Source organism: Linepithema humile, chromosome 2 (assembly GCF_040581485.1).
Source record: "Linepithema humile isolate Giens D197 chromosome 2, Lhum_UNIL_v1.0, whole genome shotgun sequence".
NCBI classification, from domain to species: domain Eukaryota; kingdom Metazoa; phylum Arthropoda; class Insecta; order Hymenoptera; family Formicidae; genus Linepithema; species Linepithema humile.
Genome location: NC_090129.1, coordinates 16,869,878 through 16,881,336, shown reverse-complemented (window position 1 = coordinate 16,881,336; position 11,459 = coordinate 16,869,878). Strand labels below are relative to the sequence as shown.

The 11,459-nt window shown below is 35.3% G+C and overlaps 1 long non-coding RNA gene across 1 annotated transcript; it reads right to left on the bottom strand.

Moving 5' to 3' along the window:
- Positions 1 to 6,286: 6,286 nt before the first annotated feature.
- LOC136997930 (uncharacterized) lies at positions 6,287 to 10,852 on the bottom strand. The gene is made up of 2 exons (XR_010888473.1): positions 9,356 to 10,852; positions 6,287 to 6,807 (listed from the first exon to the last, which is right to left on the bottom strand). It is a non-coding gene; the product is annotated as an uncharacterized lncRNA (long non-coding RNA).
- Between the last annotated feature and the right edge of the window lie 607 nt (positions 10,853 to 11,459).

Genomic DNA, 11,459 nt, shown 5'->3' with positions numbered 1-11,459 from the left:
AAGGAAATTGAATCAAATCATCGAAGGCAATCGCACAATTCTCATGTCCGCTGACATCTATTAATAATTTCTCATCAAACTATAATATTTGTAATCCACATGAATATGTGAATCATTCATCAAGCGTTATCGTAAATAATTTTTGTAAAATAAACGCTACGTTAGTACAGCAAGCTGTGAAAATATTTTTATTTTATGATAAAAGATGCTTGTCGTAGAATCTCTGAACAGTGCCTGAAAACCATTCAAGAATGATCAGTACAATTATGAACTTTTATGTCAGATCATTGTATATACGTATACATAATTAACTCTTCTGCCTTATCTATATAATAAATGTCATGATGTTAATATCTTAGTGAAATCAAGTGCTTTAGTAGCTTTAATATGCTTTTTTATTAATTTAATTTAATCTTTGATTTTGCACTATGGAAATTTTCTGAGAAGATACTAAAAATTGAAGGGTTTATAACAAAAACAACTCTTGTCAAAAATTAAGATAATAGCGAATTCTAGAAATCACAGGTGAAATCTATAGTATTAATTCTTGTAAAAGCAACTCATGCCTTGATTTATATTATTAGGAAGTTTGGGTGACCTATTGAAAACTTAAAGATGGCAGAATCCTTAAGTTTTTAATAGAAATGTTTTTCTTCTCCCCTGAAAAAAATGACAAAAATTGACATGGGTTGTTTTTGTTATGAATCCTTCAATTTATAAAACTATTATTCTTTCTTTAGATTAAATACTGCTTTTTGAATGCTGTATTTTTATCAAATATTTTTGTCAAGTAAATTCAAACCCAAATAAGTTAACTCGTCATATTAATCAAAATGTTGGTTATCCAATTTTCAAAAATAATTTTTTTCCATATATTAATAATATGTACATATAAAACCAATTTTGCACAATTTTTCATCGAGAGAAAAATATTATCGCTGAAACTCGATAAAATTCTTCAAATTTTGCTTGATCAAGTATTGACTAAGATCACACAAGCGAATATGAAACCGCTGTTAGAAAAACGTGACTCGCAAGGTCGAATAATTCACTTCGCACGCGCAAACTTTCATAACGCGGCCATAATGCAAATGTGCGGATAAGAATTATTGAGGAAATTTCGCACCAAGTTTCGCGACTCGTATCGGCATCGAGAATAAGAAACGGCTGTGCAAATACGCGGCGTAGGAAGGGGTTTAGTGAGAGAGAGTGAGAGAGTGAGAGAGAGAGAGAGAGAGAGAGAGAGAGAGAGAGAGAGAGAGAGAAAGAGAGAGAGGGGGGGGAGGGAAAAAGAAAGAAAGGGTGAGAGGAGGAGAGGAATAAAAGTGGGCGGAGGAACAAAAGGATCCTTGAGATTCCCCAGAAATCCGCATAGCGAGGTTTTAGAGGTTGAATAATGTAACGGGCATCGGTTGAATGATTTAAAAGTAAAAGTCCTGAGCGACGTCACGGAGGAAAGAAAGGCGCGGGTGGCCGTGGAGGATGGCTCTGGAGAAACGAAAGTTTTATGTTATTTTATGGTGGAAGACGAGCCCCGTCGGGGCGAGTCCTGAGAGAGATTAACACGAAAAGTTCCAACATTGCCGAATCCCGCCATTAAGAGCCAACGCAACAAATGAGTCGGTATCGTTCCTTCTCGGCCGAAACGACGAAGGGACGTCTTCCTTCGTCTAAAACGTATCGCTCTTATATTTATTAGCGTTCTTATAAAAGTGCCCTTTTTTATTGTTACACAATTCTTCAGATATATCTCGCTCTTTCCAGTGTTATAATTTATATTGAAAGTTAATATTGCACACAAAATTGCGAGTTTTAATAATATTCTTTAAGAGAATTTGATAAATATCAGAAAGATGTGTAAATAAAATCTTCCAATATCTTCTAATTCCTCAAATCCATTGGTTTTGGATCGTTTCTTTTACGTTAATCAACCATAAATAGCGCGTAATATGCGCTTACTTGCACGTGCGTTGCTACGCTCTCGACGAAGTATGTGTGCGCGCGTGTGAATGCACACACGGATACATACACACTCGCGAGGAATTTATTTCACCGACCGACTCGAAGGATAAGAACCGGGGTCCTGACCTGCCCGACCGTTTGACGCCTAATACGATGCGAGAGAGATACTGTGTCGATCGTTGTAATAATAAACGCGGAGATCGGGTGTGCACATGGCTCTCGTCGGTAGTCACGAGACCGCGCCCGAGCATCGTTTGTCGGAATTAACGCGTGTAACACGTATGCTTCATTGATACTCGGTTATCAATCTGTGAGACGATCCGTAAGATCATTATTGAACGGCTAAGAGTGGCACAGTCGAAAGAAGAATCCGAGCAAAGTAGATTAAACTGATTAATGAAATCAATTACTCGCAACAACAAAATAATTTCGCAAACTGTCAATATTATACAAGATCTGTCGTATTTTTGGGGATTTTAAATATTTCGAAAAGCTTTATTTCTCATCAATATTTAATTTCAGATCTGCCTATGTAGATAAGCAAATTGTGTTAAATATAAACGTTTAACAAAAATGACTGATCCAATAGTCGCTAAAATCCTTGGTTTTGTAAAAAGAGATTGACATTTTACATCGCATCGCATATTCGAGAAAGTGTCTAACAACAACACAGCCGAGCCGGGAAACGAGAAAAAGCCAAACAGCTGTATTATCGAAGAGTTATAGTTAAGCTATCCTCGCACATATTCCCGCGAACGCGATACCAGGCGGCGAAAAAAAGTTGTTTGATTCCATCCGGAGCGCGAGTGAAGCGTTTTGCGCGCGTGCATACGCCTGATCACATATGTGTATACACGGGCTGTGTATTCCGCATAGTGAAAAAAAATATTCAGTGACTGACTTTATGTGTGCACCTTCGGAAAAAAAATATTGCCGGTGCAAACCGATGTTAATCAAGCATACACGATTGAAAACAAAGACCTTCATTAATTCATAGTTCACTGGCGTGAACTATGAATTAATCCGTGAATAGTTGCTTTTTTTCCCGTTACGTGCCTCTCCTTTCGATACGCATTGTAGTTCTGTACATGTAAGCTGTACTTAATGAGTTCATGCTTCAATGGGCCAACGATTATTTCGAATGTTCGCGTGCGTTTCAGATGTTATCGATTATGAGGATAAATGGTGAAAATAGCGATGCATTTGTTCGAAAGGAATACAAATGCACTAGGATCAGCTGGTTTGACAGCAAATGCATTAATTAGATAATCGTGCCTTGTTGACTGACAAATGGAAAAATTTTAATAATTGATATTAGTGAGATAACTGTTAGAACGAGAAACAAGTATGATATAAATAGCACAATGCGGTAAAAATGGATGCAGTTTTAACATGGCGTATCATATGATAAATTGGCAAAAATGCTTGTTTTAGACCTATCAGGGACATCATCATTCATATATAGATATTTAAAGCTTCTTTAAAATTTAATTAAGCACGCGCTGGCCTGTAATACGCATGACTGATGTTGTGTAATAAAAAGTCTGTGTGTGGTATGTCGCGATTGACTCATAGGCGCATATGCGCGAATGCGCGGCGTCTAATCAAAGTCTCCAACGATGTGATGCGATAAAAGTCCGCTCGGATTCCGAGCGAAATATGTTTGTCGCCGATTGGAAGGTATAACTCCAAAGCCTGCCGCACGATATCTTCCATTCCATCACGTTATCGCGTCTCAGCTTTATTACAAAGCCGCTCGATTGTTTTATGCGGTATGTTCAAGTGTTGTCAGCCGCGCACATGTGCACTGCATCGGCCGAACGAATAAATATAGTAGAATTCCGCTGTAATTAAAATGTATAATTCTTTTTAGAGGAAACAATTTAATAATCAGTTTATAATATGCAAATATTAAAATATCGTTGTAATTGTTTTATAACCCGCATATCATTTTTATATTAAAATATATAATTATAAATTATAATAATTATTTCTTAACATTATTCCAATATTTGATCATATGTTTAGATTTGATATTATTTCATAAATATTTCGCTTGAGATACGGCGCGAACTCTTGTTGTAAGAAATAATATAAACTTACACTTTCGATCAAACTATATCATATGTCACACTTACAAACGTTCCAAGCTTTATTACAACCTGCACCACTATTCACGCGAACGAATAAATTTTAATTGTAAGGAGATCACGCAGCAAGGTGAGTTAGTTTTTTTGCGCGAATTTTCCAGCGAATCGAATTAGCACTCGCACGCGCGGAACTCCCGCGACGCGCATAAATCTTGATTAAACGTCCATTATTCCTTCTTTTTTTCTATTTTATTCGGTGAGTTATGAGCTGAACGCGAGCACGGTCGGTCTACATATTAGGCAACTGCAGCGAGAAATAAATTACGATTGGCCAATGCGGACACTTGACGCGTGCACAGCGATCCGTCGAGAAAGTCGAGTCCGGTGTGACGTAAGGCGCATATGCGCTTACGCGCAAGACCTGCATTGCCGGAGATAAAGTAATCTCTATTGTCTAAAGCGACAATGAATGATTCGTAGGTAGACGATAATCATGCTCGAAGCCTTCTTCCGCCTCCCCGACGTCCCGCAGGCTGCGAGATTTCACGCGGCGAAAAACGTGCATTCCACGTCTCAGCTGTCCTCTCGGAGATCCCGCATGGACAAAGGTGCAGGACGCACATACTGTAACGAGCGAGAGCGAGAGAAAGACGAGCGATTCTTGCGCATTCGCCTGTACACGCTGTATTTTCATTAATCATTTCGATACTTTGGAATTAGTATAAAGCCGGTGTTGATCTGTAGCGTAGAAATAGAAAGACCATTCCACATCTGCTCTATACAAGATGCTTCAAAATTAACGTTACGTTCTCTGCAATAATAGATGTAGAAACCGTTCTAAAAAAGTATAATTGTTACAAAAGTGAGTTATCAACAATTGTCAACTATAATTGAAATTATTGAATAAAATTAACTCACATAATTAAATGTTAAGTGTAACATGTGCGATGTTTTAAGAACGTGTCAACAAAAGCATAAAATTTATTTCGGAAATATGTTGTCTGAAAAAATTCTATTGTAAAATAATAATGTTAGATATAGCATAAATGTATGATATAAAAAATAGAAAATACTTTTCTCAGACACGTAAAATTGCTCGTAGATAAAAAATCAAGAAAGTAGTCTAAAGCTTGAAGTTTTTTAGGCCATTTTTTTAAACATCTTTATCATCACACTTCTGAGCGCAAACAAAAAGCACATTGTTTTGTTTCTTAAAATTACATTTTTTCAACACTCTGCAGTGTTAAAGATTCAATAAAAAAATTTTTCTCGAAAAATTCATCACCAAATACCAAAAACTACAAATTTTGTTACAATTTCTTTCGGCCAAGTTATGCGACTGAAAAATGTTCCTTATTTTTTGTGAAGTAATGTAAAAAATATTGTAGTTACTGAAAAATCTTATTTATTATTTGTCTTTGCTAATAATTTATAGCCTTTTATTACCAGAATATTTCTAAAACTATATATTTACAATTATATTATACATAAATGCGAATATATTCCAATATTCCATTCAATACGAACAACTATAAAATTAACAAATAATTGCAATATTAAATTACAACAACATTAACATACATTATTATTATATTCAATCGATTGCTTCAATATTTCGAGAGAGAAACGAGACATTCGGAGTTTCTCGTAGGAATAGATATCGACTTTCTAATTGCTCTATGTACATCCTTCCGCCAATCGGAGACACTTATGTATATGGCGTGCACATGGTGAGTGCGTTTTCCCAGACACTCCTTACCGACCTGAGCAAGATCTGATAGCGGCTAACTACAATCGGAGTTTTCTCCGATCGGCATTGCTTATGTTAGCATTATAACGTGTAGGCGCGCATGCATGCCGTCTGTCGAAGTATGCGGATTAAAACGGACATACAAGTAACGTCAAAGCCACTTATAATCCTCAAAGCACTCACGTTGCGTTTCTAAGCAATAATTTAAAATACATATGTACAATTATTGGAATTAATAGTTAAAATGTTTTCACAGTCAACAATAAATCAATATCAGAGCACGAATTAGGAGGACGTGTAATCTGAAATATTGTTATTAAAATAATTTCAGAAAAGTACTCAAAGCTAATTAGTAAAAATAGTACTTTATCTGAATATAATATATTCTTTCAACAAATATTCTATTAAATTTGTGGAATATTTTTTTAATTATATAACGATTAGAAATATTGCAATATCATAATTGAGATTATCACATACAATATATCACAAAATTTCTCAAATTTTTATGTTTTTGAAAAATACTTTATTCAAGACATGAGTAATTGTCACAAAAAATATGTATATATTGACGAGGCACAATTTATTCCACTTGTTTGAAATGAAACAAGAACGTATTCCACGCTTCTTTCAATATGTGTACGTAGAGACTTGATTGGAAAGATGTCGGCTATATTTGTGATAACTTAGATACAATCCTGACTGAGCAGATCATGCCTGCGCGGTCAGGATTACGACACATTGGATCAACCGCATACCTTTTCAGCATGCTCTACGGTTCATTCATCTTGAGGAACCGGGGTCCTGCCTCTCCAATCTCTGCGTGATTATGTATTACATTAATATGTAAGTCGACCTACCCACGTACGGACATTATATCCATCCCAGAGCCGGCTAACTCGTTCGTGATACGCGTTTCCATGTAGGCTTCGAAGATTGGAGGGTAATGTACTTCGAGTAATAGTGAGACTTGAAGTGAGCCCATTATCTCAAAAAGGCAGCATACTGAAGGTAAGAAGAAAACATATGGTAAAAGAGAATAATACCTCAATTTATTAATCTGTTGTCAAAATTAATGGTTTTTAATTTAAATGTACACAGAAATGTATGTATATTACTGCAAATAAAAATTTCTTTCATTCGTTTATAAGAATGGAAGATTAATATTAATATTAACAGTTAATATTCAGTGCTAGATTTATAAGACAATAAAAATACGAGAAATTTACATATTTATAATTTGCACACGCATGAATATTCCATTTCCGCTACACAAAAAATATATGAATATTCCTCATTGGAGATTGAAGGAAAAATAATGACCAGAAAAGTAGCAAGACCATTATCTCAAAAAGAAACGTAACGACTGGAAGAAGTAACTGATAAGAGAAAAAAATTGATTATATTAATAGGTATGTACTTTATTTCTTTGAAAAAATGTGTATATTATCAAAATTGATATAATATTCAATATATATATTGTATGCATTCCTCCGAGATAATATTTAATGTATCAGATTTATTTTATAATTTATATGCAAAAACAATTTTGTATCACAGTCGAGATTTAAATATAAAAATTCTTTTAATTATGGAAGATATATTTCTAAAATTTGTTAAATATGCATTATTCAAACATATAAATATTTTATCCGAAATAAGTGTAAAATCGTTAGTATTTATTCTATATTTCGATAATCAAAGACTCTTTAAAAGACAAATATATCTGTGATATTGAAACGCATGTCAAAGAAGGATGCATACAAAAATCGCGAGAAAGTTGCCTACAGCGTGCAACGCAATGCACTTTGTTGCTTTTGTCATCATTGAATATTTTGAAGCATAGAAAGCGTTTCATCTCAAAATACGATACATTAATATGTAAATGGATGTGCCCACATATATATATCATAACCAGTCGAGATGGAAGGCTCCGTTTGTGACGCGTGTTTCCACTGAGAATTCAAAAATGAACGGAAGATGTAGCATTAAAGCGTGCGCAAGATACGCGTGTCGATTGCGACGCTACGCTGCATTGCGTACTGCGCAACAAACTTACGAGTAATATACAGACGATTTTGAATCATTAAACTATCAATTTATTTTGCAGAAATCTAAAAAATATAAAAGTAAATTTTTTTAATAAAACTAAAAGTCATTTATGTATGGAGAACTAAATATAAAAATCTATTTCCACGAAAAGTCAAGCATTTATAAATCAAGAAGGGATACACATTTATCAGATAATACCAAAATAAAATAATCATAAATGGTACGTTAAATTGTATGACCTAAAAATTAACTGTCACATTTCGTTCCTCAATGTCGCTTTTGCCGTCACAACGACGAGCCGTCAGTTGCATTCATCCTCGGGCCGTTTAAAAATTAATTTCGTTACGTATTCATGAATATTTTTACCCGACATCCGTATTATTCTCTGCAAGTTCAGCCCGGCGCGCTTTTCACGCGAATGCCAGCGCGCTCCATAAATACCGCACGAAATTGAAACATATGATATATGGCGCGATATACATAAATATCAGCGAGAAAGCGGCAATAAACCAGAGCAGATATCAACGTGCCTATAACTCACGCTTACTTGCACTAACAAACGCTTTTCCGTTAACCACAACGGCTATATAAATAATTATGAGAGTTGATCATTCACAAGACTTAATATCGCACAAAATACACAGTACACAATTATCGCTTTCTTGCATTGCGTTCTTTTTTTTCTTGCGATTATCTAATTTCTCGTGGGTACGTATTTATATTCTTCCAAGAATACAGAAAAAAAAGACTGCTATATACGTCTGACATTACAAGTAGCTGCGAAAAAGCAATACACTCACAAATTTCGAGTCCGACTATTGAACGCGTTACATATGCATTTCGCGCTTTTGCATTAAAAAACGAAACATTAATGTTTGATGTTTCGTGTTTCTCCGATGATGTAATAAATCAACTTAAGCAATATCTTTGCGTGCGTATAATTTCCCTGTTAATTATAAGTGACTCTATAAATGGATGTAGTTATACAAGAGGAAGTTTACTCCAATTACACTTTCTGGCTAAAAAACATTTTAGAAAATATTACACGCATGTATAGTTATCTCGAAAAAAAATTGATAAATGAGAAAGAAAAGTAACTGTAGATTTCTTCTTGCATAATTAGTTCAGTTAACATATGCATAACGTCCATTTTTTCTTATATAGTTTATTAATTGCATTGCATATATTTGCAAGACATATTGATAAAACAAAACTAAAATTTGGATTTTAATTATATTTGTTATAAACATATTTCTACACAATTTATAATTTTTCAATAAAATATAAATAATTGTATAAGTATGTTATGTAAGAAAGTTACAATAAGTAACATATAATATTGTTCACGAGTACGCCTCCGATAGCTCGGGGAGCGAATCTTGGTTCGTTATCACACCGACGGCTCGGAACACTAATCAGCTTGTGACTGATAGGTGCCGGTAAAATCAGACTGAACGACAATTGACATAAAGATCTTTAATGAGCAAAGTCACATAATTACCATGTACATTTTACGCGGATCGCGAAGACCCGTAATCGCGCGGACTCCGTTCTAACTCCCACATCTCCTTATTAACTTTTAGAGGACCGACTTAATACTCGCTCGCACGTTTCTCGCGTTCGACTGCCCGGGTGCTCGTTCGGAGCGCGCTCCGAAACGTTGGTCCTTTTCTAACGAAAAGGAGATGGATCCACGAATGACAATTGTCAATAGATCTCGCGATCTAATTAGGCCTATCAGGAGCGACCAGCAGTGCGAACGTCGTTGCTGTGCAAACAATGCTGTTTGTCACGTAGGCCAATGTTTTGATTATCGGCATCAACAATTACCGGCTGACTATGTCCTTCGACAAGGCCTTGATGCTTCTAGAAGGTTCGCACTGCTGCTCGCGAACAAATATGTAAAAAAGTCTCTAAAATATTATTCTTCACAGATGTACTCTTTTTACAATTAGAATATATACTCGTATAAGTTTGCATGTTTGCCGAAAACATGGAAAAGTTTAACGATTTGTAAAATCACAATTGCGTATTCAATTAACATAAGCATAAACTATGTACACGCGCACTGTTATATTGGGTTGTGAAAAGTAAAAATAATGTATGTACATTTTTGCTCTTCGAAATTCAACATGCTGTTCGATCTCCGTCCGAGATGATATCGGCACTAAATAATGAATCGCAGAAACGCGACAGCCCTTTTTACGCAAATAGTTTACAAGCTCGAGAGCAAGTGCATCTAGTTGCAGCGATCTGCCTCGTGATGCAGCAACGAATGAAGGCAGGAGTGAGAAAGCGGCGAGATGGTATGTTACTTGACCAGCGGGAGACAATCGGAATCGACTCATATCGAAGTTTATCTGCTTAATCTAGCTGCGTGCGATACATTACGCCTATAAATACGACCGGCAGCCCGGAGCAAGCAGATATTGCATTCAACTCAAGAGTGTAACGTCCTATGTATTGCTATGCTGCACAATTGAACAGTTTTTACATTTTAGAAATGTACATTCCAAGTGCATAAAGTCTGAGAAATAGACTTCTAAAGTTTCTTAAAGGATGCAATATCTTCTTTATATCATTCGCATGTTAGAAATTATTATAACATAACGATATAAGCTTTTATAGTCAATAAACAAGCAATTACACACGAAACTAGTTATAAAAAAGCCGCCCAACGAGTATACCATAAAATCTCACGTATTGCTTACTACACCAATTTGTTAGAAATAAACTTTCTGGAAAAATAGCAAAAAAAAATGAGTTAATTTTCCACGTGTCTCTGGTAGAATATGTTCCACATGTAGATATATGCATTTTATAATTCTGACCGATGGTTATTAAACTTTATCCCGCCTGAACATACAAAAGCAAAAGTAAGGTTGGTTCTAGTTTGCATTGGTAGTTGAGTAACTACGTCCATTTGAAATTCTACACTTTCGAAGTCGCGCCGTGCAATTTATTCTTGCATAATAATACATCCAAATGAAGAGAAAATTCTGACTTTAATAAACGATCTCTAGAATGCATTCCGGGATTAAAAATTTAGAAAAAAATTTACGCCTAACAAAAATAGAAATACACACTTCGAATAATTCTGCATTGCCTTATAAATGTAAGAAAGATATATTCCTTCTCTATTCTTTTACAAAGAAAATTAATATAAATTAATATATTAATTAGCAGAATAGCTTCGTTCCTGACATTTATCCGTTTCTATTTCTATTTTTATTGCATTTTTGCAATTTTTATTTTTTAGCCATCTTCAAGTTAGTCTGATAAAAGTCTCCTAAAACAAAATTACAAATAGCACAAGCAAAATTACGCAGCCGTGGTACAACCGCGGATCGCGTTATGCAATAAATCTGTGGCTTCCTCGGCGTGATGCACATTCCACGGTGACATCCTCGTGCGTGTTGCATACGTGACACCTGCACTGGCACGCAAAAGCCTTCCACGTTCGTTTTCTAGCATTTTCTTTTATACCGCGAACCTTTAAGTGTTTGCTTCACCGAGCTCGTTTTACGCTTAGTTTTCATTATCCAGAGAACGCACAATTTGAGTCGCAATTTCCCGCATTCTACGTGCACGCCGAGTAATTGAGG